This window comes from Dermacentor variabilis, chromosome 6, assembly GCF_050947875.1.
Source record: "Dermacentor variabilis isolate Ectoservices chromosome 6, ASM5094787v1, whole genome shotgun sequence".
In the NCBI taxonomy this organism is placed as follows: Eukaryota; Metazoa; Arthropoda; class Arachnida; order Ixodida; family Ixodidae; genus Dermacentor; species Dermacentor variabilis.
In genome coordinates, this window is record NC_134573.1 from 166,470,909 (window position 1) to 166,497,512 (window position 26,604).

The 26,604-nt window shown below is 47.2% G+C and overlaps 1 protein-coding gene across 3 annotated transcripts in view; it reads left to right on the forward strand.

Moving 5' to 3' along the window:
* LOC142585679 (metabotropic glutamate receptor-like) overlaps positions 1–26,604 on the forward strand; it is a 285,137-nt gene that overhangs the window by 118,976 nt on the left and 139,557 nt on the right. For all 3 annotated transcript variants that reach the window (XM_075696623.1, XM_075696624.1, XM_075696625.1), the window contains exon 2: positions 8,649–8,755. The gene's annotated coding sequence lies outside the window, so the exon portion shown is untranslated. The remainder of the gene's footprint in view (positions 1–8,648; positions 8,756–26,604) is intronic.

Consider the following 26,604-nt stretch of genomic DNA (forward strand, 5'->3'; position numbering starts at 1 on the left):
AGAGACGGGAGAGCACTTTACTCAACAGAAGAAATCGGAGCCCTCCTTTTTGGCGTCCGGGGGCAGCTGTTTTTATACTCTCGCAGTTGAGGGCAAGAAGGAACCCCTCAATAGACGAGCACGTGATTGTACAATGGGCTAATGGTGACGCACACTGTCGTAGCGCCGCCGGTCGGGCACAAAGACTGGGAGGAGAGGGTGACCCCTGCTGTCGCATCGCCTGGTTCGGGCACAATGACTGGAAGGAGAGGGTGACCCCTGCTGTCGCATCGCCTGGTTCGGGCACAATGGCACATACACTCACACACGCACATGAAGACACGTGGCATCGGAACATGCCTGGAAACGCCTGGAAACGCCTGGCGGGGAGCGTTGCGGCGACGCCGAACGGGCCAAAATGTCTGCCGCCCCGCCGCAGTCGCGCCGGCAAAACCGCGTGTCGCAGGCGAAACGCAACAACTTACAGAGTCGTCATCTGTCGGAAGCGCCTCAATTGCGTAGTATGAGCGATAACGCACCGTTCCGTGAGCTTTAGGCAGAAATATGTGAGCATTTGACCCTACACACGCAATCATTGTTGCGTGGGTGCTTTCAGAGCTGTATAGAAATAATTTCGCTATAACTAGGGACTTCGACGCCTACGGCAACTTTAAGCGTTTCTTCTAAATTCTTCGACATTTAATATCAATATTTCTCAAGTTGCATCGCACTGCATGTTTATCGGTCTTCTCAGCGAGCAAGTTGCCATTGCTTTCTTTTTCTCTTAATCAAGTAAATTCATTGTTTGGTGTTAACACAGACATGAGCGTATGCCATGCCTTTTTTTTTAACTTGCTTTTTGCCATTCCTTTTTCATTCCAGTGAACTTGCCAGTGTCTAGCATCAACAAGTTCATAGACCAAAGCTTCATGACATTAGCCGTGCAGAGCACGCGGTCAAGCGTCTCAGTGCGCAGTTTCTGCTACTGCGCCGTAGCAGAAATCTTTCTCGCGGAAGTGCTTGCTGCACGCCCGAGTTGTAGCCAATGGCTGCTTACCGGTTCTAAGTTTCGCCATCCAAGCTTCGTGCAGCTTCTAGTACTGTGGGTACGCGTAAAGGCTCACACCGGGCTTCGCTACGTACGTCCGGCACTGCGGCACCGAGCAGTAGCCTGCCATGTTGGATGCCTTCAAAGGCAGCCACTACCTATTATAGTGTTTTCAAGTGTTGTAAAGCAGGCACCCAAAGCGGGAAAACGTCCCCACTTAATCAGAACTGCAGCGCAGGGTGGAATTTAAAATTTCGATTTCAGCTTGCTCCGGCGCATCCGAAGCAGCCGACGCGGCCGCTGTGTCCACGTGATCCCTCATACCACGTCACGCGGACGGTAGCGCCAGCTTTTACAGTGGTGGAGCTCGCCCCCAATACTGAAAGCACGCATCGAAGTACGAAGCTTGAATGCTACCGCATCAGCCGTTCTACTAACTTTCGAGCGGCCGTTCAACCCGTTTCCTTCCGGGTAAATTCCGCACGATTTCTTTATCGCTTCATGCTACTTTCGGATTTGTGTCCACTTTGAATTTCATGAAACTTCCTCCACCTTGCTAATTTCTACAGAACTCTTTCGGTTGTTCCTTGCATAGTATCCCGATGTCGGCTCATCCGCCTGCTATTTAATATGGCTCATCGCTGAGAGCTCTATGCACAGTTCCACGTGACCAAGTCATCTTTTTTTATTTGAAATTTCGAGCAGCAATTGCAACAGGACATTCTGGTTGTTAAATATATCAGGCAGTTTTCTCCTGCTTTTACAGTTGAAAATGAGCGCTCGTTCTTTCCCATTCTTCCTTTGCGTCCCGCCTTGCCGCACACTTTGTACCGCTGCTCCCAACGGCCATTTCGTAACACCGCAGTGCGGAAGCAGGAAGCAGCAAGGCCGGCAGGAACAGCATCTGGTGTATGGTTATTTGAACAGAGGCTTAACGGGGATCCAAAATCTTCCACAGAGGGGCAGAAAAGAGCAGAGGCCGTGGAACCAGCGCACCGGAACGCATTCTATCCGATCAGCTATCCGCGCCTTTGTTCAAGTCGACGCGTGTTACGGCCCAGCGAACCGCGAAGGACTAAAACCCGTCAGCGAGCGTAAGCCTAGCGGAACTGGTGAGTCGTTAAAGCGATTTTCCAGTGGCCCTCCTACGGCTCTCCCTTAGCCGACGGCAAGCACAGCGAAAAAAAAAGGGACTTCGTGATTGAGACAAGCTGTCGTTTCCAAGCTTCTAGCTTCTTACGGGATTCTGTCGCGATGTGTCTGCCCGCAGCGCAACTTTCGGCTTCGACGGCGCCAAAAAATTGCTCTTTCAGTTAAGCAGAGCCGATGTAAGCGCAACAGCGCTACTGCCGAAAGACAAACCTCGTTGTGCCTGCCTTTTTTTTTTCTTCATTGTGACTCTCTCGAGCTTCGCTTCTCGAGCTCTTTATCGTAGTCAGTTCTTCTTTTTTTGCGGAACCGATTGCAGAAGGCGACAATTTATCACTTGATCGCAGGGCCTCTGCTGCTTGCGAAATCTGCAGCGCCGGCTCACCACTTGCACGGCCGATTGGATGGGTGACAAAGCCTGGACGCATGCTTGATGATTCGCCAAGTTAAACAAAGAAAAAAACTGCATAAAAATGAAGTCGTTGCTCCGTGGCAAATAAAATTAATTACGAAACGGCCGCCGAGTAACTTGTCTCAGAGCAGCGTCAACGCCACGTGACGTTCTTGAAGTTGAAAGAATTTCAAATGTGTGGCTTCTTAGAACACTTTTATTCGTAATAGGGTGTTAGTGTTTGCATGGTAAAGGATACAGCGAAAACACAAATAAAGAAAGGAAGAAAACATGGATGACAGGACGACATAAGAGCAGACACGCACAGCTGCCATTTATTGTATTTCGCGCGCGGTACCCTTTACCACGAATGCCCACCAACTCGCCCATCAATAATTTTGGCATAGAGATTGCGATGGTTCGTGACGCCTCTTGTCTCAGTCCTCTGATGCGTCACGTCTGCCCGTGAGGCAAGCTATGACAAGTGAAACGGCAGAAGAGGGCGTTATGCCTAGTGTTTGCAGTGATTCGCATAATCTGGTCTGAAGCCCCTGTGTGAAACATGTTGTGTCTCATAACCTCCAGTGAGTCACAAATAAAAAAAAATAACGGAATCAGTTACAAGTGACGTGCACCATAATCTAGGAGGCAACAGCCACCATTTTGCACAGCGCATGCTGGATGGCGCCGCAATTACGCGTCGTAGTAAACACAGTACGCTTTACCGAGACTCTAAGCATGCGCGCTCTCCTAACACAAAGTCACCAAGATACACCTGAAGCATGGATTGATAAGCAATAGCGCTCGTACGACTTCCCCTGCAAAGTCTTTTCTCTCGCACTTTTATGCGAAGAAAGCGTTCTGTTCACTCACATGCGTGCATATATACGTAAATACGTACCAGGTGGTGTTCATTGAGTACATGCATAAGTATACAGCGTGCGAACATAAGTACTGCGCGTGTGTGCATACGTACAAGCAGATAGCGCAATAAACGTAAAGACAGGATGCACGTACAAGATTCACGAGCCAACTACAGCGGGCATTCCAGTCCAGATCGATCATGCGACAAGGATCGCTCGATATAGCGGCACCACGCCGACTGGAACGAGCCTGAACTCTCATTTCCGACCTCCTGCTTTCTTTCCTTCACTCTTTTTTTTTTTGTGTGTGTGGCGGCATCTTTTCTTTTATGCGCCGTCTTTGCTGCGTTGTTTGCTTGCGACGGCGTCAATGATCTGAGCGATGGTGTCTGGCGTCCCGCCTGCTTGCGCCATCCACTCAATGACCCTCGACGCGGAATGCCCTGGTCTGCGCCCGCATCACGCCCGCATGCACCGCTGAGCAGGCGCGCGCTCAAACTCGATGGCAGAGAAGAAAAAAAAAGCGAGTAAAGAAGGCGTATATCGACCCAATTGAGTTGTGTAAGCAGCCCGCACAGCAACAACTATAAACAAACGATAAAACTTGGCCCTTACTGCTTGTTGTCACTCGATATCTTCTATGCCACGCCGTGTGGAAAAAGTATTTTTATCCCGTGGGTGGAAAAAATGCATCACATTTTATGCTAGTACAATTCTAATGTGATTATGCCACTTCCGTCTTTATATACTCTTCCCGAGTGCCTTCAAGATACATGTTTGCCTTTACATTTACAACTTGGGAGCACTTCTAAAGCAGATAATTTAATTCGCTATCACCACATACTGTACGAACTGTTGCTGCCACTTCTCTGCGTCTTTGTAGTGCGCTATAATGTAACACACAACAAGCTGTAAAACACAACAAGCTGTAGTGAAAACACAGGGAAGGCGGCAGATGGAAATTCAAGACGATGAGCAAAACCAAAACAAGGCAAAAGCGGGAGCCAACGTTTTGTCAAGTGGATCCTCGGCACAGTAGTCGCCTTGAAGAAGACAAGTCCACTTGTCGGAACGTTGGCTCCCGCTTTTACCTTGCTGTCCATTTGCTGAACAAGCTGTAGTGTGACACGTTAATTAACCTGGACAAACTACAGTTGTGGACACGTAAATTTGGTTTAAGGACGAATGCTGTAATGGTTGCGCTTTCGGGAAGACCCTAGAACTACTTACGAAAGAAGGTAACGATGCGATGTAAGGTGCTCGTACTGACAGGATCCCTTAAAATTTCATTGCGCGTGGCTCCCGCGAAAGCTCGCCTCTAAATGTTGTTACCATTGGTATGCGACCACAGTAGAGCTAAAATTATCTGACACCATCCTAGGTACGGGGTAGATATGCTAGCACTTATGTGATATTAACGACAGGTGCAAAACAACAAATGTAGAATTTTTTCTAACTTTCTGCACATTTAACTGGCATATGATTCACTCGAGCAGCAAAAGTCTCGAAGAAGCCTCGTCCACTCTAATGACTTCAGCCAGCATACTGCATAAAGAGCTCAGCGACAATTTTACGGAGAAACTGTATGCGGCTAGCCAATCCATCCGTCCATCTGTCGCCTGTACGCTGAAAACTACTCTGGCACAAACTCATGCGCATGCGCGAAAAAGAGAGAGAGGCGCGCGATTGGCTGCGCCAGTAGTGACGTCGTTGCTCTCCGTAGCAGCGAAGCGCGCGCACAGCAGTTTCTCTCCGGCTCCGAAATGAGTAGGCCGCGCGTCATACGTGCTCCTGCAGAGCAGGCAGCTTTCTAACAGCAACGCTGTGAGCAGAACCGGGAACGAGCTCGTCTACGCCGTGCCGATACTGCAGCCCTGGCACAAGAACTGGCTCGTGCAGCCGAGTGCAAGCAGCAACTGCGTAACGAAAATCCGGCAGCTTACCAAGCAGTCGTTTAATGAACCGTCTCTATTTACCCAGTGATAAGCAACGAGGCCACACGTTTCCGCTTCGCTGGTTGACCATCTGTACTGAGTGCTTGGGCGGTGATTTTTTAAATAACAATTCACCAATTTCGCACGGCACACAGTTTCGACTCGGAACGTATGCAAGCGCTCAGCCAAATGAATTCCTGGTGAACCGCTCCTCGAGCTACCGGTTACCGGTGCACACGTCATCTCCTTGTTTACGTCATTTTTTTGCTTCTTTTTATTTTAACTCAACTTCTCCCCGATCACATCTCCTCATTCGGCTCTACAAAAGATCTCCTCTCCTTATCTCTATGTGCCCATGACTGGTACTCTTTTTTGACTTGTACGCCTTGCTTATGGCATTAAGCTTCGTTCCAGGCAGCTAGTTGTGGGTCTTTGGTAACCAGCAGTAAATGAGCGATATCGGAACAATGCTCGCACTTAGTTTCTTTTTCTTATTGGCTATAGTATGTTGTTGACGAAGAACGTCCACTTGCAGCGCATCGCCAACTTTCTCCTACACCATCCGCGGATACGGAAACGAATATGCAAGTATAGCATTCAAAGCAATGGCACTGACCGTACAAGCATAAATGACGAACTCGTCTGCGCTTCGTGACACTTATCGCTGACGCGGAGAGAAGGCTTGTCGTGAAAGTTTTCCTTCGCGTCTTTTTTTTTTCTTTTATCATTTCCTCTTTGCATCTCTATCTTCATTCGTCTATCTAGCACTCTGTCTAGCTTACCACTCCATCACGGCGCTAACCTAGCTGCGACGCTTCGCTTATCGCACTCGCTAATGTAAACGGCGTTCGCCATCGCGCAACTCGTGATGACGCAAGCCACCCGAGTCGTTGCTTTCTCTTTCTTATCTCCCTTACGTGGTTCTCCTCTCTGTAAAAAGAGTCGTTATCCGGCTCTGCTCATCGCTTATCTCCTTCATTTTTTTTTTTACTTTAATGATATTTGTCCCATCGCCTGGTCACTTTTTTTTCATTATTAGCTCCTTTCCTTGAAATAGTCGTTAAGTCCACTCAGCAGAAAGTCAGGAAAGCATATATTTTGCTATGAATGTCTTCCTGCAATTAAAAAGAATATGTGAAGGAAAAACTACGTTGCATCAAAGCGCTACCACGTCTTCATGAGAAGTCGTCGTCATGTTTCTATATTTTGTTCAGGTCATACGGCTTAAGGTTAAGCACGAATAAGCTGAAGGAAGCAGTTTATAAGAGGCTCAAGATTCGCTCGTCCTAATCCGAGTGTTGAGCCTTCTGGACGTTTATCTTCATTTACTGATATTTTACTTGCGATCTGCCTTATATTTAAGTTGTCACCGGGAGCGTGCTATATGCTCTTGCCGTAAGCTGAAAAGTGCTAATCCCGCACAGCTGTACCTTGGGAGGCAATAAATTTGTCCACTCATTCGACTTACTTTTCCAGCCGCTTCTTTCGCGAAGATGCTGCAATTGTGTACTCTTGGCGAGGAGTAATCCAGATCAAGTATTCCTTGGATGTCTGGAAGATTTTCGAAAAGAGTTAAAACCTTCTGCCCCCTTCGCCTTTGAATTTTGTTAGGCCATCAGAAATGAGCACGACCGACGATTAGCTCCGCGACTTTTGTGGAGACATCTGACTACACACGTGTGTGTGTGTGTGTGTGTGTGTGTGTGTGTGTGTGTGTGTGTGTGTGTGTGTGTGTGTGTGTGTGTGTGTGTGTGTGTGTGTGTGTGCGTGTGCGTGTGCGTGTGCGTGTGTGTGTGTGTGTGTGTGTGTGTGTGTGTGTGTGGCTCTCCCGCGCAGCTGCTGCTGATTCTCAAGTTTTGCATTTCGCGCTTCGTGGTGTGGATAAAAATGAAGTCGTTACTTTTTTTGTTGTTGTTGAAAGGCACGAACTGGAACCCGCTGCTCACAACCAGCTACTTAAACAGATCAAGGCAACTGTTTGCCTAAGAGCTTACGCCAGCTCGCTAATATTTCTACGAGACTGCGCTGCGTCCTGAAATATGCCAACTCAGCATAGCGTCCAGGCACTTCTTTCCTTAGAGAACGCGAAGGAAGCGCTAAACTTACATCCTACGTAATTTTCGCGAAAGAAAGAAACCTAAGCTTGGTAGATTACCGTATGGTAGTCTGCCATACCCTTTCGCCAGAAGAACCTTCACCAGATTACGTTTCACAATAAATTATTCAAATGTGACGTTGTGTTTCATAATCGATAAATATTGGCGTATGCGGTGACGCGTACTCGACGCACACTTTCGGTTTCTTTTTTTCTTTTTGTGTGCTTTGTCAGATCCACAAACCCCACATCTGCCACTGCTCCAAATGCAGAAATGGAAAAATAATTTGTCCCTACAGCTGTATAACCGCTGACCTAAAGATTGGCGCCACCACATGCATTGTCCGCTGCATCCTCGCCGGAAGGCTGACCATTGCATGTGTTAGGGCACTTATATATTCAACAACACATTTATTTTTGCAGTTGCTTTTATGCAGTGGAACGCTGTAAATACCTCGCAACTTCCGTTGTTCTTTTTTGTTGTTGTTGCTGTTGTTGTTTGTTTGTTTGTTTGTTTGTTTGTTTGTTTGTTTGTTTGTTTGTTTGTTGCATCTGCAAGTTATTATCATCCTTTTTTTAGACAAGACAGGTTGTCCCAATACAACAATTTACAACAGGACCTCTCCACGTATGAACTATCATACTAATTATTGTATTTCTGTTGCAAAAATTGAAATATTAATTTTAATTTATAACTGGAACGCGGATAGTCTTTAGCAATGAAGCATGCGTCAACAGTTGGTAGAGTGTTTATTTGTCAATGCGAGTAACCGGGAACCAGAATTGTGTTGCAGGCCTCGAACAGTGTCTCAGTAAAGAAATAACTCGTCTAACAATTTCACTTTTCATTCTTCTTGCGAAATTAACCGGATACATTTAACAGCAACAACGCCACATTGGCTGACCGTAAACGTCAACAAAAGGAGAATGCGAGTCTATAGTAGCATGAAAACATTCACAGGTGCTTAGTTGACGTTTGATATTTGGTTAATTTCTAGCAGAACGATATTCACTTTTGTGCAGAAACATTGCAACGAATACCTTCGCTAACCCATGCAGTGGCAAAGATATTTCTTGCAGCGATACAATTTGTTGTACGTATACCTATAAAAAATTCCTGTTATGTCTAGGAATAAATATTAAGAAGAAGGTAGCAAATTTCCCAACTTGTGTTCCTTTCGTCACGCAGATTGAGTGAGGACCCGGGCTGTGTTCCGGCCTTGACTTGGCGCAGTACAGCCTCGGACGCTACGCGGTGCGGCGATCGTCTTGATGCGGCACTGGAACCTGCATAAGGTGAGCGGCGAAATTCGCTCACCTTCCTTCATGAACTCTTCAAAACTCAACCTTTGCATTATTTCGTTGTTATGTTAGCACCATGGAATAACCATTACGTCGAAAAGTTACATCACACAGTGTGGGTAAACTGATCGAGAGGTGGATCCCTGCACTTCTGGAGTGGTGCATGAAATGTCAAAATGTCTGCCCAAATGCCATGGCAGGCTTTGAGGGTGGCCACTTTTAACTAGAACGGTGGTAAGCTGTGCAAGTTGGTATGGTTGCATTGTGGAAAGACTTTTAATGCAGCAGAGGGTGCTAAGAATATCTGGATCCGGACAGGCTGCCAATGGAAACTGACCCTCGCGAGGTGGAACACCCGGACTCTCTTAAGTGAAACTAGCTTAGCAGGACTCTTTGAGGAACTATTAGGCGCTGTTTGAGATATAATTGGCGTTAGTGAGGTTAAAAGAACTGGCGAAACTTATACGGTGCTGACTAACGGCAATGTCTATTGCTACAGAAGATTCCCACATAAGCAGCAATACGGGATAGGATTCCTAATCCGTTAGGACATAGCTGGCAACATTGAAGAATTTTACAGAAATAAGGCGGGGGTAGCAGTTGTCGTAATAAAACTTAATAAGATGTATAGAATAAAGGTAGTACAAGGCTATGTTCCAACCTCCAGTCATGATGATGAGGAAATAGATCAGTTTTATGAAGATCTTGGATTAGCGATGAGAAAAGCGCAAACTCAGTATACGGGTAGTAATGGGCGACTTGAATGCAAAAGTGGGGAAAACGCAGAATAGTGAACAAGCAATTGGCAACTACGGCGTCAATTCTAGGAACACTCGGGGAGAGATGTTCGTAGAATTCGCGGAAAGGAATAAGTTGCGAATAATGAACATTTTCTTCAGGAAAACTAGGAACATAACGTGGACCTGAAAAAGCCCTAATGGTGAAACAAGAAATTAAATTGATTTCATACGTTCTGCCGATCCCAGCATAGTGCAGGGTGTGCAAGTGTTAGGTCGGTTAAAGAGCAGTGATCATAGGTTAGTCAGGTCTAGGATCTACCTCGATATGAAGAAAGAAAGTTCAAAATTCTTTAAGAAGAAACAGACCAACCTAGACGCAGCAAGGGTAAAAGCAGACCAATTTAGGCTGGTACTTGCAAAGAAATATTCAGCCTTAGAACAGAGAGATCAAGATGATATAGAGGCAATGAACGAAGCTGTAACTAGACTGGCTTCAGAAGCAGCAGTCTAAGTAGTGTGTAACGCAACAAGGTAACTAGTAGGTAAGATCTCCTAAGTAACGAAACACCTCATAAAGAAACGGCACAGAATGAAAGTGTCGAACTCAAGAGATCAGATAGATATCGCGGAACTGCCAAAAGTGATCAGCAAGGAGAAAAAGAGGGATATTCGAAATTATAACATGAGAAAGACTGAAGAAGCAGTAAAATATATACACAGACAGCATGAAACCAGTGAGAAGGAAACTTGGCATAGGACAAACCAAGATGTACGCACTGAAAGATAATCAGGGTAATATCATCTGCAATCTCGAAGATATAGTAAAAGCAGTGGAAGAATTCTATACTGTCCTGTAGATTACCCAGAGCAGCCACGATACCTCTATACGAAGCCGTAATGAACAGGTTACAGAGGCTCCTTCTACAAATAGCGATTAAGTTAAAACGACCTTGCAAGACACGAAACGGGAAAAGCAGCAGGAGAAGATGCAATAACAGTCGATTTAATCAAACCTGGAGGAGACATCATGCTTCAAAAGCTTGCGGCCCTTTATAGGAAATATCCCAGGGCTTCAAGGGTCTCAGAGAACTGCAAGTATGCCAACATTATACTAATCCACAAAAAGAGAGACGTTAAAGAATTGAACAATTATAAGCCCATAGACTTACTTCCAATATTGTATAAAATATTCACCAAGATAATCTCCTATAGAATAAGGGCAACACTGGACTTAGGTCAACCAAGGGAACAGGCAGGTTTCAGGAAGGGATACTCTACAATGGATCAGATGCATGTCATCAATCAGGTAATAAGGAAATCCGCAGAGTACAATCGGCCTCTCTATATGGCTTTCATAGATTACAAAAAGGCATTTGATTCAGTAGAGATAACAACACTCATAGAGGCATTACGTATTCAAGGAGTACTGGACGCTTACGTAAATATCTTGGAAAGTATCTACAGAGATTCCACAGCTACCTTAATTCTCTACAAGAAAAGTAGGAAGATACCTATAAAGAAAGGGGTCAGACAAGGAGGAAAAATCTCTCCAATGCTATTCACTGCTTGCTTGGAAGAACTATTCAAGCCATTAAACTGGGAAGGCTTGGGAGTAAGGGTGGACGGCGAATATCTTAGCAATCTTAGGTTTGTAGATGACATTGTTCTATTCAGCAACACTGTAGACGAGTTACAACAAATAATTGAAAACCTTGACAAAGAGAGTGTAAGGGTGTGGTTGAATATTAATATGGCAGAAGACAAAGATAATGATCAAAAGCCTGGCAAGGGAACAAGAGTTCAGGATGGCCAGTCAGCCTTCGAAGTCTGTAAAGGAGTACATTTTCCTAGGTCAGTTACTCACAAGGGACCCCCATCGTGAGAAAATTTACGGAAGAATAAAAATGGGTTGGAGTGCATACGGCAGACATTGTCAGATCCTGACTGGAAGCTTACCATTATCACCTAAAAGAAAGGTGTACAATCAGTGAATTCTACCCTTGCTAACATATGGAGCAGAAACTTGGAGACTGACAAAACCGCGCAAAGAGCGATGGAACGCAGATAGTTAGGCCTAACGTTGCGAGACGGGAAGAGAGCGGTGTGAATCAGAGAGCAAACGGGGATAGCCGATATTATAATTGACATTAAGAGAAAAAATGTAGCTGGGCAGGTCATGCTATGCGTAGGTTAGATGACTGGTGGTGCATTAGGGTTACAAAATGGCTGCCATAAGAAGGGAGGCACAGTCAAGGACGGCGGAAGTCTAGGTGGGGTGATGAAATCAGGAAATTCGTAGGCGCCAGTTAGAATCGGTTGGCGCAGGACACGGGTAATTGGAGATCGCAGGAAGAGGCCTTCATCCTACAGTGGACATAAAATAAGCTGATGATGATGATTTCATTTGTATTCAAAACTTCAAATACTCGCCCACCCCTAGTCTTTAAGCAAGCACGAACTAGCCCAACAATAAATTAGTAGTTCAAATAATAGAAGAGGAAATAGAGGTCGAAGTTTCAATTTCAAAGTTTCGCTGCAATTCCGTAGCCAGAGCGTCAACATGACGTGACGGATTTCAAGGATTGTGATAAAGGGTACCTGAATCATACTATTTTTTCTAGCTCCTACAGCACAATGAATAAATAAATAAATAAATAAATAAGTAAATTAATTAATTAATTAATTAATTAACACCACAACGGCGGTTCACAGGGCTAACCAAATAGTCCCAAAACACCTAAATGTAAACTATGTGTCTAAGAGAAAAAAAAATAGCAGACGTAGAGTGCAGACCTCCACACTTAAAGATGTATGATATTGCGGACATTTTCATTGGTCTGCATATGTGTTCAAATGCGAGCAATTGATAGGGTTGCAAAATTGTGGCTTTTTCCACGCACTCGGCGTCGTTCAGGGGAACCTATTTTCGTCGTCCCTTCTGGCCACGCGTGCCACAACAGACACTGGGAATGCGCTGCTCCACGGCGACACGCCTTCCCGCCACGTCTGTCTCTGCGAAGCAGAAGCCCATTAGCAAAATAAGGCGTGCGACACCGGCCCGGCCCGAAATGGCAGACGCTGCCATAGACGCAGCAGCGTCGCGCAACGAAGCCCGTTTCCAAATAGGCTGCAACGATTACGTCGTTACCGGCGGATGATCTCGGTCGCCGGCCGTCCGCCGATGCGGCAGCGGCGGCTCGCACGCGGACGCACGAACAGCCGCCGCGCGAACGACGGGGCACCGCTGCCGGACGTCGTTGGCCGCTTGGCTGTTTCCCGTGTCGCGTGCCCACAAATCGTCCTGTGGCCACTCGTAATGCGCCGGGAGGTCATCGCTGGCCGTTATTTGATGAGGACGTTAATGACGGCCGCGTTCTTCCTTCGGCGCGTCGCGCGAAAGCTTCTTGCGTCGAGGCTTGCCGTGTGCGATCGAGGCGTCCAAACCGATGCGGATTTAGGGGCACATTCTTGACGGCTTAGCTAGTTTGCTCTGAATTGCGTTTATACGTGGTGGCCTCCATGGTTAATCCTTTATTGGATTTGTCTCTTGAGCCGTTGTCTTCGACCGAGCTGTCCACTTTACGCGCACGTAACAGCGCCTGGGATTCCTACAACTGGCTGTAAGGCGGCGCGGGCAGATTGATCGGGTCCTTAGGTGCGCGTCGATTGTTTCAATAAGTCTCATAATTGTAAGGCGTCCTGTAGAATGTCTTTCACCCTAAAGAAGATAACTCTTGAGCAGCACTTTCACGCTATACGCCAGCTCCCTTGGTCTTTGCGTCACACCTGATTCGATGGCGCAACAGTTTTGAACTCGTTGCCACGGGTCCGCGTGGCCTTTTCAAATGTTACCTGGCGTTGGCGTCAACACTGCATTACGGGAGATGCCACTCTGATGTTTCGCGAGCAACACCCGACAGTCGCATTTACCCAAGTCGCGCGATAAACTTCTATAGACAGAAAGCAGCGTCTTTATTTTAGTTTATATTCATCTCAACTACACGACCTTAACGTCCTCGCTTACTGCGGGGCGTACGTTCCCGCGCGTAATGCAGGTACCGGTGCAGTGCTCCTGCCGAGGGGGACCGAGGCGCCTCCGATAGTCGCTGGGCCGAGACCGCTTCATCGCCGCCGGCGACGGTGCTGCATAACCCTATTTGCAAGGATTAGCACCCGCCAAGCTTCGACGCGTCCTCCCACTCTCTTTCTCGCGGGCGGCGTCCTCGCTTCGGCAACAACGCGTCTCGAGCAGCGGAGCCTGTAGTCGCCCGTGCAGGCCCTGTGCAGTCGACGAAAGGTTCCCTCTTCGCCGCCTTGATCGCGAGTCTGCCAGTAAAGCACACCTGCGCGCAAACCGGCGTCGTTCTTCGCTCAGCTTCTGCCTCACGAAATACCGTGCAGCGTCGATGAAAGCCATAGAGCGTGTGAGCCAATGAGAGATTGAGCAAACAAAGCTCTTCGTTGTTTTTGTTCACCTACCGTACCAGCTATTTATTTGTATTTATGTATTTCATTAGCCGCAGCGCCGATCGGCATCATAGTGGGGTGCCTGCTGGCCGGCGCTCGCATATCGACAAATCAGAGACTCCATTTATGTGTAAGGAGTCCGGTAATCGGAATCTACTTCTGACTGCTCGCCTCCAGCTGAAGCTAAGCCGGAATTTTGTGTTACGCAGGGCATTTCAGCGACGTCGGACAAGCAACACACACTTTAACCTTACTAGTGGGGAAGATATACTTGTATGTGGTACCGCGATGAACCGGACACAACACCAGAAAAAAATTTAAAGAACAGTGTAAGAGGTTTGCGAAACAAGGAGCACGCAAAATACAATGCCAAAGACCGTAGGCCACACTGAATATAATAAAAAAAAACACTAACCTAACCGGAACAATTACCTAACCGGAACAGGAACCTAAGCTAACCCAACTCAGGAACGCACAACGCCATAGAATAGGAGTCGCAGAAGTCACAATGCTGGAGACAAACAATAGAGCGTGGTTAGCTAGACGCACGTACGGTTCTCTAAACTTCACTGGAGGAAGCGGCTCACAACAGAAAACAAAAAGAAACGAGAGGAGAGAAAGCGCACACGCGAGCACAGAAGCGTAGATCGTTCGACCATGACCTTGCGTGCCTATGGCGCGGAAATCAACGAGAGCATTGCCACCGCACCTCCAGATGACAGGCCCCTACGGCCGTTCATATACACTGAGCTGCAACTCAGCAGTCCACGAAACAAACACTGGACAAGATGTCAGAGAAATGATTAACACACGAAACACAACGCGGCCGCAGCGCTATGCGACTTCTTTGTCAACTTGTCTTTGTCCCTAACTTGCGCGTGTTGAAATGGCTGGGCCGTGCAGGACCTTCGACTGCGCTGCACGCATTTTGCGAGACAGATATATATGAACCCGACGCGCTTGGCCGGCATCCCCGCTGTGTGTCGCCTTCCCGGGCGTCCTTTCTTTCCCTACTCTGACGAGGCTGCTCGTCCCGTGCTGACACGGTCGGCTAATTGCCGCCGCAGTCGGGCCAGCCGGACTCACACCAATCTGGAGATTTCATTAATTAACAGCTGATCAGTATTCATTAGCTTCCGCTCGCATCAGCGGGCCTCATTCCGACCTTCCTTGGACCTTCGGACCTCCCTCGGACGCAAATCGCCCTGCCTCGTCCGCGCCGTATCGTGCTTGTTTGTTCGTTTTCTAATTGTGCTCCGCCATCTTTGTTTCTTGGCTCTTAAATGCTGCACAGCTTCTTGGCGCGCAAAGTAAACAACCGGGAAAAGAAAGGTAACATCGTGGGACTTCGCGAAAGAAGTTACTAGTTCTACTGTACGTTCAGGCAACTCTTTCCATATGTGCAACTCGGTCGGCACCTTTATCATCTACGATGCGCCCATTTCTTTGGCCTTTTTCTCTGTCTCCATGTACGTACGTGTGTGTGCTTGCATATGTTCCTGTGCGTGCGTGTGTTTTCTTGCGACGCGGAGAAAAGCATTGGGCATCAACATATTTAGTGCATCCTTTCAGTCCCTTCCATCGGAACAACAACAACAACAGCAACAACAACAACAACAACAGCAATAATAATAATAATAATAATAATAATAATAATAATAATAATAATAATAATAATAATATTTATTGTTGCCATCTTACAATAATCGTACATCAGAAGGCAGGCCCGTCAAAGCCAAGGAAGTGGCTTGCGTGACTTGGCCCGGCATGTCGGCAAACAGTCTAAATGGCAACATGTACAGAAAGGAAAAGCTCGTGAAGTTTATCACACAAAAATGAAACAGAAACTCAGCTGAAATCAGTGACAAAAGAAATACAAGAAACAAGAAAAGAGAAATGTAGTATTATACATATCTTACAGTGCCTTCAAAATATTTTTCAAGTTTCGTTTCGAAGTTGCAGTAAATATATGAACAGGTAGGTCATTGAATATTCTTGGGACATAAGCATACCTACTAGCTTTACCAAATCTTGTGTTGCAGTGCGGTATTATAAAACGCAATGTTTTCCGCAGTGCACGGGAAGCAATATATTCCTGTTTGAAATCAGGGTTCCAAAAATGTTTTACCACAACCGTTTGAGTGAACAAAGTTTTAAATGACGGAAGACCCTGATGTAAATTGACGTAAATGATGTAATGACGTAAATTTGACGTCAAGTGATTGGAATAAAATCAGAATGGAATGGTTTTACTTTATAGGACCCGTTGTTCGTACGAATAAAACAACCAGTATGCCTTCTATTCTGAAGCAGCCAAAGTCTAAACTAAGCAAGTTTTTACTGACGTCACAACAGCCAAAATATGCGAGAATACGATTTTTTGTAGAAATAAAGCTCTTTCCGGAAAATTAACTATAACAGACTTTTTAAACAGTACTTTATCTGTGAAAACTAAGTTAGCGTTAAGTTAGTGTTATGTTAAGTGTCCCTTAAAAATTAAAGAAAGGTATGTCATCGCACGTTGAAGAACAAGCCTCTTAAGATAAGTTTTGAGAAAAGTTTCGAGTGATACATAAAAAAAATGCAAGATACGATAAATGAAAAACATTTACGGTGAGAACTGTGCCATTGCAAGCAAAGCCGTAGTCGCAGCTCATCCCGACCGCTTTGTGATTATGTTACCGATTTCCTTCTGAATTATTTTCTCTTTTCTTGCGTGTCCAACAAAAAAAAATGAACGCAGTCAAAACAAAGCAAATACTTCGGACGCGGACAATAAGGTTTCACATCAATAACACGTTCAGTCAATACGGCGCACCCAGTTGTGAAAACGCTTTTAAAGACGAACTTGTTTCCGATGTCTCAGCGAAATTTGTCCAAGGCAAACACACTCCGGCTACGCCTAGCACACTTTCGCTTCTAGTTATTTCTTTTTTTCAGCCATGCGACCGCCAGCCCTTCGCTTATAGAGTGACACTGTTTTCGTAGGCGATTCTTCAACGTTTTTTGCGGATGCTTTGTTGATTGTTCTTCTTTTTTTTTTTGCCGCCGAAATGTGGCTTCCAATGTCTCGAGCCAGTAACGCAGAGCTTCACAACGTTCGATCGTAACTCGCTTAAGGAGAACTGATATTGCTTCGCGATTCCATTGGATGGTGGAACTTGAGTCGCCCGTGACAAGCAAAATGAACATCAAAATAAGTATTTCTTAGTGGCACGCGATCCTACTTTATTGAGGCAAGCGTTTCCAATAGATTTTTTTCCCCAGCATGGCTTCCAGTCAAGAACACTTGCTTGTTGAGTCAAACTTTCTGCGCACCCCCTTTTGCTTGGTCTTTATTTTATTTTTTTATGTTCTCGTTTTGTTTTCTTTTCTGTCTATCGAAAAGCAGGAGATTCTATACACGTCTCGAGTAGGAAAACTTGGACAAGAAATAGATCAAGTTTATTGACGTATAGCACTCCCAACTAAGGAACAATGTGTTCCAATGCCGAAGTTTCGGAAATCAATCAGCTCCTCGTTCGATTTCGTTTGATCGTGTTAACTTTTTCTTGGTGAGGCTGTCCGTCCAAAATACCGTCAGCGCTAGCTCTGGCGCATTTTATATTTCCTTCTCTTTCGTCACATTCTGAGCATGGCAGGACAGCAACCCCTGGAGCAGCTGGCTTGTATTGGCATTCCGCGCAGAAAAAAAATGCAATGAAAAAAAAAGAGCAAGCTATTGCATATTTGCAATGGTTATTTGTAAGGGAAGGTATCTTTCCGTGCTTTTTTCGTTTTGTGTTTCTTCTTGTCAAGCAATTGAAGTGAGCCAGAGAGTGTAGTGCGAACTGGTCGGTAACGGCGGAAGGTCCAGCTCGATAAAAATGCCACATTTTGTCTCTCTGGCTGATAGCTCCACCTTTCAACTAGCTATCGTGATGCCCTCGAATTTCTTTTAGGGCTACTTGCTCTCACCTATCATAGCTTTAGCGTCTAACAAGATGTTCTCGCGTTTTGCTCTTTGGTGTTTGCGCAAGAAGAATGTGGCGGGAAATTAATAGGACTAAAAGTGATTGCTTCTATTTAATTGTTGGCAGATACTGGTATCCTGGCATTGCATATTGCGTGGTTCCTCGGCACGAATATACTGCACGAGGCGACGCCAGCGTCGCCCTGAAGTTATGCACATAGTGCGCATGAAACCGTACGTCAGCGATTGACCGTGAGGGACCAGTGACCACTTCCGGACGATGTTTCCTCTATGTCGACGACAAAGACAACGATGGGAGCTTTAGTAGCCTTCGTCTCGTCCGTCGGCCTTGCTTAGAAGACAAAGAAGCCCTTTCTAGGTCCGATTACTAAAACAAGCTGTTTTTGTTGTACGTGTCCTCGTCTCATATCTTGTTTTCACCGCGACAATATGTTAGGTACAAATCTATAACCTCCCCCCCCCCCTTTCAGCCTCTCCTACCACACCTCCACATCATCTATACAACATATGAAAATTCGTAGCGTAACATAATCCCGGTACACTGAAACGAGGTGTTTGACTAATTGGGCCGGCAAAGATAAGATATCGTAACTCGCATTTCAGTGTCTCAAGTGGGAAATATGGTAATTATGATTCGGTGCACACTCGCGATTTCGTTCGGGAGGTTTCAAAGCAGGGAACCAATCCTTTATCGCGGACCGGCGCAGCCCAACACTTAGGCAAGCTAGCGCACTCTTTGACATTGGAGAAGTGGCACACACCTGAATTCACTCAGCATCGCTTGCATTCCCTCGATCCCTCTACGCAACTGCGACTGTTACCAGGTCTTCCGTGAAATGAGGAAACAGTGCTGTGCCGCTTACGTTTGGGCGTCGCATTCACCAATGCTTATGCATTTCTGATTGGAATGGCTGATAGCGCCGAGTGCAATGCCTGCGGTGTCGAGGAAACCATAGAACACCTACTGTGCTACTGCCCATCTTTTGAAAATGAAAGGCAAGACCTCTGCACAGCTCTCAATCAGCTAGATGGAAACCCGTTCACCTTGAACAAGATCTTGGGACCATGGCCTTGCATATCGCAGCTACAAAAGGCCACAAAAGCGCTGCTGCGATATTTGAAAGCGACCGGATTGAGTCAGCGTCTGTGATCCGGACTGAGTGACCGACTGATATCTCCAGTGGACTTTCTCTTCTTTTAATCTCTCCGTCCCCCTTTCCCTTTCCCCTGTGTGGGGTAGCCAACCGGGCTCAGTCCTGGTTAACCTCCCTACCTTTCATTTATAATTTTCTCTCTCTCTCTCTCTCTCTCTCTCTCTATATATATATATATATATATATATATATATATATATATATATATATATATATATATATATATATATATATATATATATATGAAACATCACGCCTGAGACGTACAAGCACGAGATACTGAAGCCACAATGCCTCCCAGCATTCCTTTTACTCTAAGCTTTTTCTTTATTTTCTCTCTTTCTCTTTCCTTTTCTTCTAACGTTTTCTTTTGCGTGAGACGCTCATTAATAACTGTGCCAGAACACAGAGAGCTCAAAAAAAAAAAAAAAGCTGCGTGAAGGATGAAAAACGAATACGGCTAGCTACAGCGTAGACGAATAAGACTGTAGAAGTATAAGCACGAGGAGTGTGCAGATGAAATAGAGCAACATAAACAAACAGATATCAAGCGAACAAGAAGAATATAAGTTATCTACTATGAGGAAACACATTTCGGATTAAGGTTGCAGTGCATGGCTATAAGAGGCCTCGCCTGCTTTCATTATGATAGCGGTCATACAAAACGTGCCATTAAAAGTTGAGCATACTATGCTACTGGCGCCATTAATTACGAAGTGGTGGAAACCCATAAGAAAGAAGAGTAACTTGATGAGAGAGAGAGAGAGAGAGAGAGAGAGAAATGTAAATAAAGGAAGAAAGGAGCGATAGACAATAAAATAGGCGAGCGTAGACAGGAAGAAAAATTGAGGTCGCGAGCCTCTTTCGAGCAGAATGTTGGTCTTTTTGGTCAGGGCGGATCGGGATTGAGGGGATGAGAATGGTAGAAAGCGAAGGGGGATTGAGCGAGAGAGCAGATTCGTAATCCCTCGACCTGCGCATATAGCGAAGACCTGGATATCCGAATCCGCTGACCTGGGAAGCCGCTGATCCATAAGTCGTCATATTGTTTTGCTTCCTTCTCGGCATTGTATTTCTTTTGGGGCGTTATTTTTTCCTTTGTTATTATATTTTTATCTCCTTTGCTCGTAGGAACGTAAGTAAGGAAGAACGAACGCTTCGTGCTTTCCGACATCCCTTTCAACCTCTCTCTCTCTCTTTCTCTCGAAAGCGCTGCTGCTTGCTGCTCTCTCGAGCTGAAAACGGCAGCAGACTGGCTGGCCGGATGGCTGGGTGAATCACAAAAAATAAAGTTGCACAGAAGCTCGGGACATTCACGTATGAGCGCACACGGCGAGATTGCAGCGCAAAATACTTTGTCGCCATACTGCGGCGTGTGATGGGCTTCGGAGGCTGGGCTGCCGTTAGAGACGCGTAAAGTGCCAGATTGAATTGAACGTTACGAATTGTTGTTATGATATTTATATTGACGAAACCTTTTTCTTTCTGCGTTTAGTTTTCAGAGAAGAAATAGACTGGGTGATGAGTGAGCCCGCAAGAAAAGAGGTATAGTGATAGTTAATTTCATCATGAAAATAGGTAAGGCGTGTTCGTACCCCCTGGCGTAAAATCGGAATGTTCGAATCCAGGAAAGCACGGTCATTCGTAGTTGCTGCAGCGATAACGTGAATTCCGTTATAGACAATATGCGTGTTTGTAAAGTAAGGGTCATTGTCCATGCAAAAGGAGCAGGCGACCATCCTTTACACTTCTGTTCGTTAGAGCTCGCAGCTTTAAAAAAATATATTGCCCCCTAACTTTTGAACACTGGGCCACGAACCCTCAAAGTTTGTAGAATCAGCACTCTTGTATCTTCGTCAGGCTCGGCAGCTTCTCTATAGATTTTGGGAGGAGGAGGACTGAATTTTATCATTGCAGAAACCGTTGCGCGGTTTATTCCTGGGTGGTTCCCTCTGACAGGGCTCCACTGGCGATCGCGGCTCGCCGGGCCTGGTCGAGGGTCGCCAGTTGGCTTCCTACGTCCAGTTCGGAGAGTCTGGCCTTTCAAGACCACGTAGTGAGTGTGTGTGTTGTGGCTCGTGGCGAAATTGCGTCACCCAGATGGTCGGTGCATTCGTGTGTTATGTGCGCGAGTGTCGCTGTGTGGTTGCTACATCAGGGACATGTCCGGGACGTATATCTGTCTGGGGAGATAGCGTGTAGACGAGACAAGTGTGGGTTTGTGTTCGTTTGCAGGCGGCGCCAGTCCCTTGCCTGGAGTTTATTGAGAGCTTTGTGTGGGATAGCGTATTGTTTTCTTTCGAGGCGTTGGTCCTGTAGTATTTGTTGACTTGTGGTTAACTCGTGGCTCGACTGGCTTGGCGCTGAAGGTGAAGAAGAACAGCGTCGACTGGCCACCCAGGCGGTCGATATGCTCGGCCTGTAATTTTTGGCTGAATAAAAGTCTTATACTACTACTACTACTACTACTACTACTACTCGTGGGTCACTCGTCGGTCTGTCGGGGGCTGAAGAACGGTGTGGTCTGCCGCTCGGCTAGTGAGACCTCGAGCAGCGCAGTCCGCCTCTTCGTTGCCCCGCAGGCCTTCGTGCCCGGGGCACCAGACGATACCGTGGGTCCATTCTAGTGAGCGGCCCAGGATTCGAATGGCTTGTATAGGGAGTGTTCCATTCATGTATAAACGACAAGCGCTTGTGAGTCCGTAAGGACGCGGGCGGACCTTCCCTTGCTCTCGGCGTGGCGAAGTGCGAGAGTGATCGCTGCTGCTTCTGCTGCTGCGCTGCATGTGGCGCGGATGGAGGCAGAGGCTACCAGGTTCCCCTGATTGACGACGGCGAGTGTGTATTTGGGTCTACGACGTGGGGAAGAGGGATACGGGCTAGCGTCCGTGTAGTATGTATCTGGGTCTCTGAAACAGCGTTTGTGCAACATGCGGGCACGCGCTGCTCTTCTCTCTTAATTGTGGGTAGGAGGCATGTTCTGGCAGATAGGGTCTACTACAATGTTCTCTCTAATGTGGTTTGGCAGGAGTTGTGTTTCTTCTTTGCAGTACTGAGGTGTCAGTGGGTACCCTAGCCGTTGAAGAAGGTGCCTTCCTTGTTGTGTCTTGTTGAGGCGCTCCCTCTGCGCTATAAACGTGGCACTTGCTAGCTCCTCAAAGGTGTTGTATACCCCTAGCGCTAGTAATTTCTGTGTGCTTCTGCTTGACGGAAGCTGTAAGACCGTTTTATACGCCGTTCTTATAAGGGTTTCCATGCGTTCTGTCTCGATTTTGCGCTTGACTTGATACGGGAGTGCGTACGTGACACGGTTGATGGCGAGGGCTTGCACCAGTCTTAAGGTTTCGTCCTCTGTCAAACCATCTTTGCTGCGCGCTACTCTGGCGATGAGTGATGCGATGCTTCTTATAATGGGAGCGTAATTTCTCTGAGGCTACCTTTATGCCGTTGTTCTCCTGGACGTGCATACCTAGTAAGCGTTCTGTCGGGATGCGCTTTATAGGTTGCCCGGCAATCTCGAGATGTATTGGCGGGGCTCGATGTTTCCTAGCTTGCTTGGGGCGAACTTGAAGATACTCCGACTTGTGTGGGGCACACCTCATTCCTACTGTGCTTAGGTATGACTCAATGTGTCCGATAGCTATGAGTAGTGTGTTTTCTCTGTCGCCGTATGAGCCCTTGGTTGCCCATAAGGTGATATCGTCGGCACAGAAGACATATCCAAGTTTTGGGATGTTTTCCAGTTGTGAAGCAAGTTTTCTAAGTCCGATGTAGAAGAGGAAAGGAGATGTTATTGATCTTTGCGGAGTACCCTTCTGCGGTAGATCATATATGTGTGATTGTATGCCTGCTGTACAGATGCGGGCTTTGCGCTGACTGAGAAAAGCCGCGGTATACTGATATACTCGCTCTCCGCAACCTACGGCGACGAGGCCATCTAGGATGGTTTCGTGTGCTATATTATCAAAGGCTTTTTCCACGTCGACGGCTAGGAGTATGTTGTTGTTGCTGCCCGGTTGTGGGTTGAGGACTTCTTCCTTGCGGAGGAGGAAGACATCCTGTGCTCACATGCCTTTCCGGAATCCGTACATGCAATTGGGGTGTAGTCCATGTTCTTCCATGTGTTGTTCTGCTCGAGCAAGTACAATTCGTTCCAAAAGTTTGCCCAGGCAAGACGTGAGCAAGATATGTCGTAATTAATTGAGCCTGCGCGGTTTTCCCGGTTTGGGTATAAGGATTATGTGAGCGGTAGTCCATTCCTCGGGTAATGTTCCGCTCGGTGTCCATATTTCTTCGTTCAGCTGCTGTGTAAAGGCTCAGAGGGATTCATCGCTCAGGTTTCTCAAGACGGCGTCGGTGATCCCGTTAGGGCCTGGTGCCGTGTTTTTCTTGAAGCTCTGTGCTGCCGCGTATACCTCCGCATACGTGATGAGTACATCAAGTCTCTCGTTCGCAGGTGCAGTAAATTGAGGGTATGGTTTCGGATGCCCGGTCCGGATTCCCGTGTATGTTTGCTGGAGTTCCTGTATCAGTTTATCCTGTGTTCCCGGATGCTCTCCAACGAGTTTTTGTAGGGTTGTATTTGTTTCTGTTTTGGTACTTGAAGGATCGATGATGCTGCGGAGTATGTTCCACTTCTTTTTGGTGCTTAGCGTGCCTTTAAGCGAATCACAGAACGTGCGCCAATTGTCCCTGTGAACCTTCAGGGCATAATTGCTGGCCTGTTTAGTGACGTTTGAAATCCTAAGTCTAAGTTTGTGATTTAGCCTCTGCATGCTTCCCATAAGTGTATTAGATTATTGTCGATTGCCGGCGTGTCGGTATCGGTTTGGTACACTTTAGTGTTGGTGTCATATAGTTCTTTGATGCGTTGGGCCCACTCCTTGATCGTGGTTAAACGGCCTTGATGTTCCTGGAAGGGCGGACTTGTATCTAAGTCGGACTGTTGCCTCTCCCTAAACTTAGGCCGATTTGTAATTTTGGCCTTCCCTAGGGGTCGGCGTAGTTCGGCCGAGGCGCTGGTGATTACGATAATGTAGTGATCACTACCCAGCGAGTCGTCTACGACCCTGCAGCTTGTTCCCACGGTATCGTGGGTGATAGTGAGATCAGGGGTCGTGTCCCTGCTGGCGCTGTTTCCTATTGGAGTAGGCGTACCTGGTACAGTAATTAGTGTGTATTGGTGGCGCTCTATGGCTTCTAGGAGCTTGGTGCCCTTGGTGTCTGCTTTCGAGTAGCCCCACGTGTTGTGCTTTGCATTGAAATTGCCGGTTATAATTAGGCGATCGCGGTGTTCCAGCATTCCCTGTAGGTGCCGGGACAATGACGCGAAGTCAGCCTTTGTGTCGCGGGGGGACTGTATACGTTGTATACGACTTGTTTAGGTCTCCCCTTCTTGACAAGCCATATCGTGGTGATGAGATGTGGGATTTCCTCACCGGGGAGTACTGTCACGGTTGTTGCGAAATCTTTGCGGATGAGCGTGGCCACCCTACGGTAGCTGGGGTCGTAGTGTATTTTATACCCTATAATTGGCTTCGGTTTCTCTCCCGCATCTTGCAGGCAGATAATGTCCGGGGGGACAAGCGCCGTAGGTATAGCGAGAGGGATGCGTGCTTGCTTTTCATATACCTACAGTTCCAGGACCAGATTTTGGAAGGATCTTCGTGGGAGACGCTGCAAAGTAAAGAGAACAAATGCTCCCCCGTTATACCTAGATTTATGCATATTGCGTGTTTCTTGTGGACGATGCACGCGGGCGCCCCGACGAAGACGACGAACGCTCGCTGGCTCTCGAGATGTTGGCTGAACTGATCAGCGCTGCAGTTATCCTTTCTAAATATACTTTACAAATGGTCTCCAGTTCTTAATGGTTCGTTCGCGTAACATTTTGGTCGAGCGTACCGTTCCCCGTCCTTGCCACGGAGCTCCGCAGCGGCCACACCGTACTGCTTTCCGCCATAGCTTCCGGTGACGACACCTCGTCTGCTTCTATTCCTGCGACCCCGCCAACAACGTACGTTACGGTGCACCAATCCCCACGATTCTGGCATTTTCTCCGGCCGAGATAATGTCGACGTTGAGGACTGGCTCAGCCTGTATGAGCGTGTTAGCCAAAATGGGACCCTACCAGTATGCTAGCGAATGTCCTATTCTACTTGGGCGGAACTCCTCGTGTCTGGTTCCGGACACACGAGGACAAGATCTCTAGCCGGTATGCTTCCAAGGAGAAGCTCAGTGATCTCTTTGGAAATACCACCGGTCGGCAGCTGGCTGCTAGAAAAGAGCTTGCTACCCGAGTTCAGTCTTCTACTTAATCGTAGGTCTCGTACATACAAGACGTGCTCGCTCGTTGCCGGAAAGTCGATGACAGAATGGCCGAGGTTGAGAAAGTTGGCCACGTACTCAAAGGAATCGCGGATGACGCGTTCAACTTGTTCGTCTTCAACAATGTGTCCACAATCGACGTGATTGTCAAGGAATGGCGCCGCTTTGAGCTCGCCAAAAGCCGCCGCATCATTCCACAGTTCTCCCGGCTCCCTAACACGGCTGTGACGTCGTCTTGCGTTGACCTTACCGCTTCACCACCCTTAAATAAGAATGTCACACGCATTGTTCGCCGCGAGCTCGAGGCTACAAGTCCCGCGCCGTTCCATCCACGCCCACTTGACTCCACCATTGACCAACCAGCCTTAGCGATCTCTCTCATTCAGGCAGTTGTGAGGCAAGAATTTGCAAACCTCGGTTTTCCTGCTGCCTGCTCAATCTCCCGACCTGACGCCCGACCGGTGTCGACAGCTACGCCTCACAGCGATCTGTAATACCCCCCCAGATACCGCAACCCTTCCGAATGGGTAACTCCGGACGACAAGCCCATTTGCTTCCGTTGCCTCCACATTGGTCACGTCGGTCACCACTGCCACATCTCCTGGACGTCGCCGAATTCGAGCTCCTTTTCCCTGTCTCCTCGCCCATAAGCGAACTGCGCCGTTACTCGCCTCACGTATGCATCCTACCTCAGGCGTATCCGTCGATGACAGTCCTCCTGCTCGCTCGCCGTCACCTCAGCGCCATCGGTCCCCGTCGACCCAGCCACGCCGCTATTGTCGCCGACCATTTATGGATCCTCCCGGACGGAAAACTAGACCATGCAGCTCCTGAGGGTAGCGGTGCATTATATACGGCTTGTCGAAATCCTTCATTGACGCTCCCGACAAAACTTGATGTCCACGTCGACGGTGTCCCTTTGACGGCGTTAATAGATACTGGAGCCCAGGTGTCCATAATGAGTTGTAACCTCCGTCGTTGACTGAGAAAGGTTCTCACGCCTGCTACGACAGGAGCCGTACGCGTGGCCGATGCAGCACTGTTCACGTCACTCGAATGTGTGCTTCCCGTATCAGTATCGCCGACCGCCACGTTCCTGTTCTTTTTACAGTGCTGACCAATTGTTCACATGACCTAATCCTCGTACTCGACTTTCTTACGGCGCATTCAGCTTTGATCGAC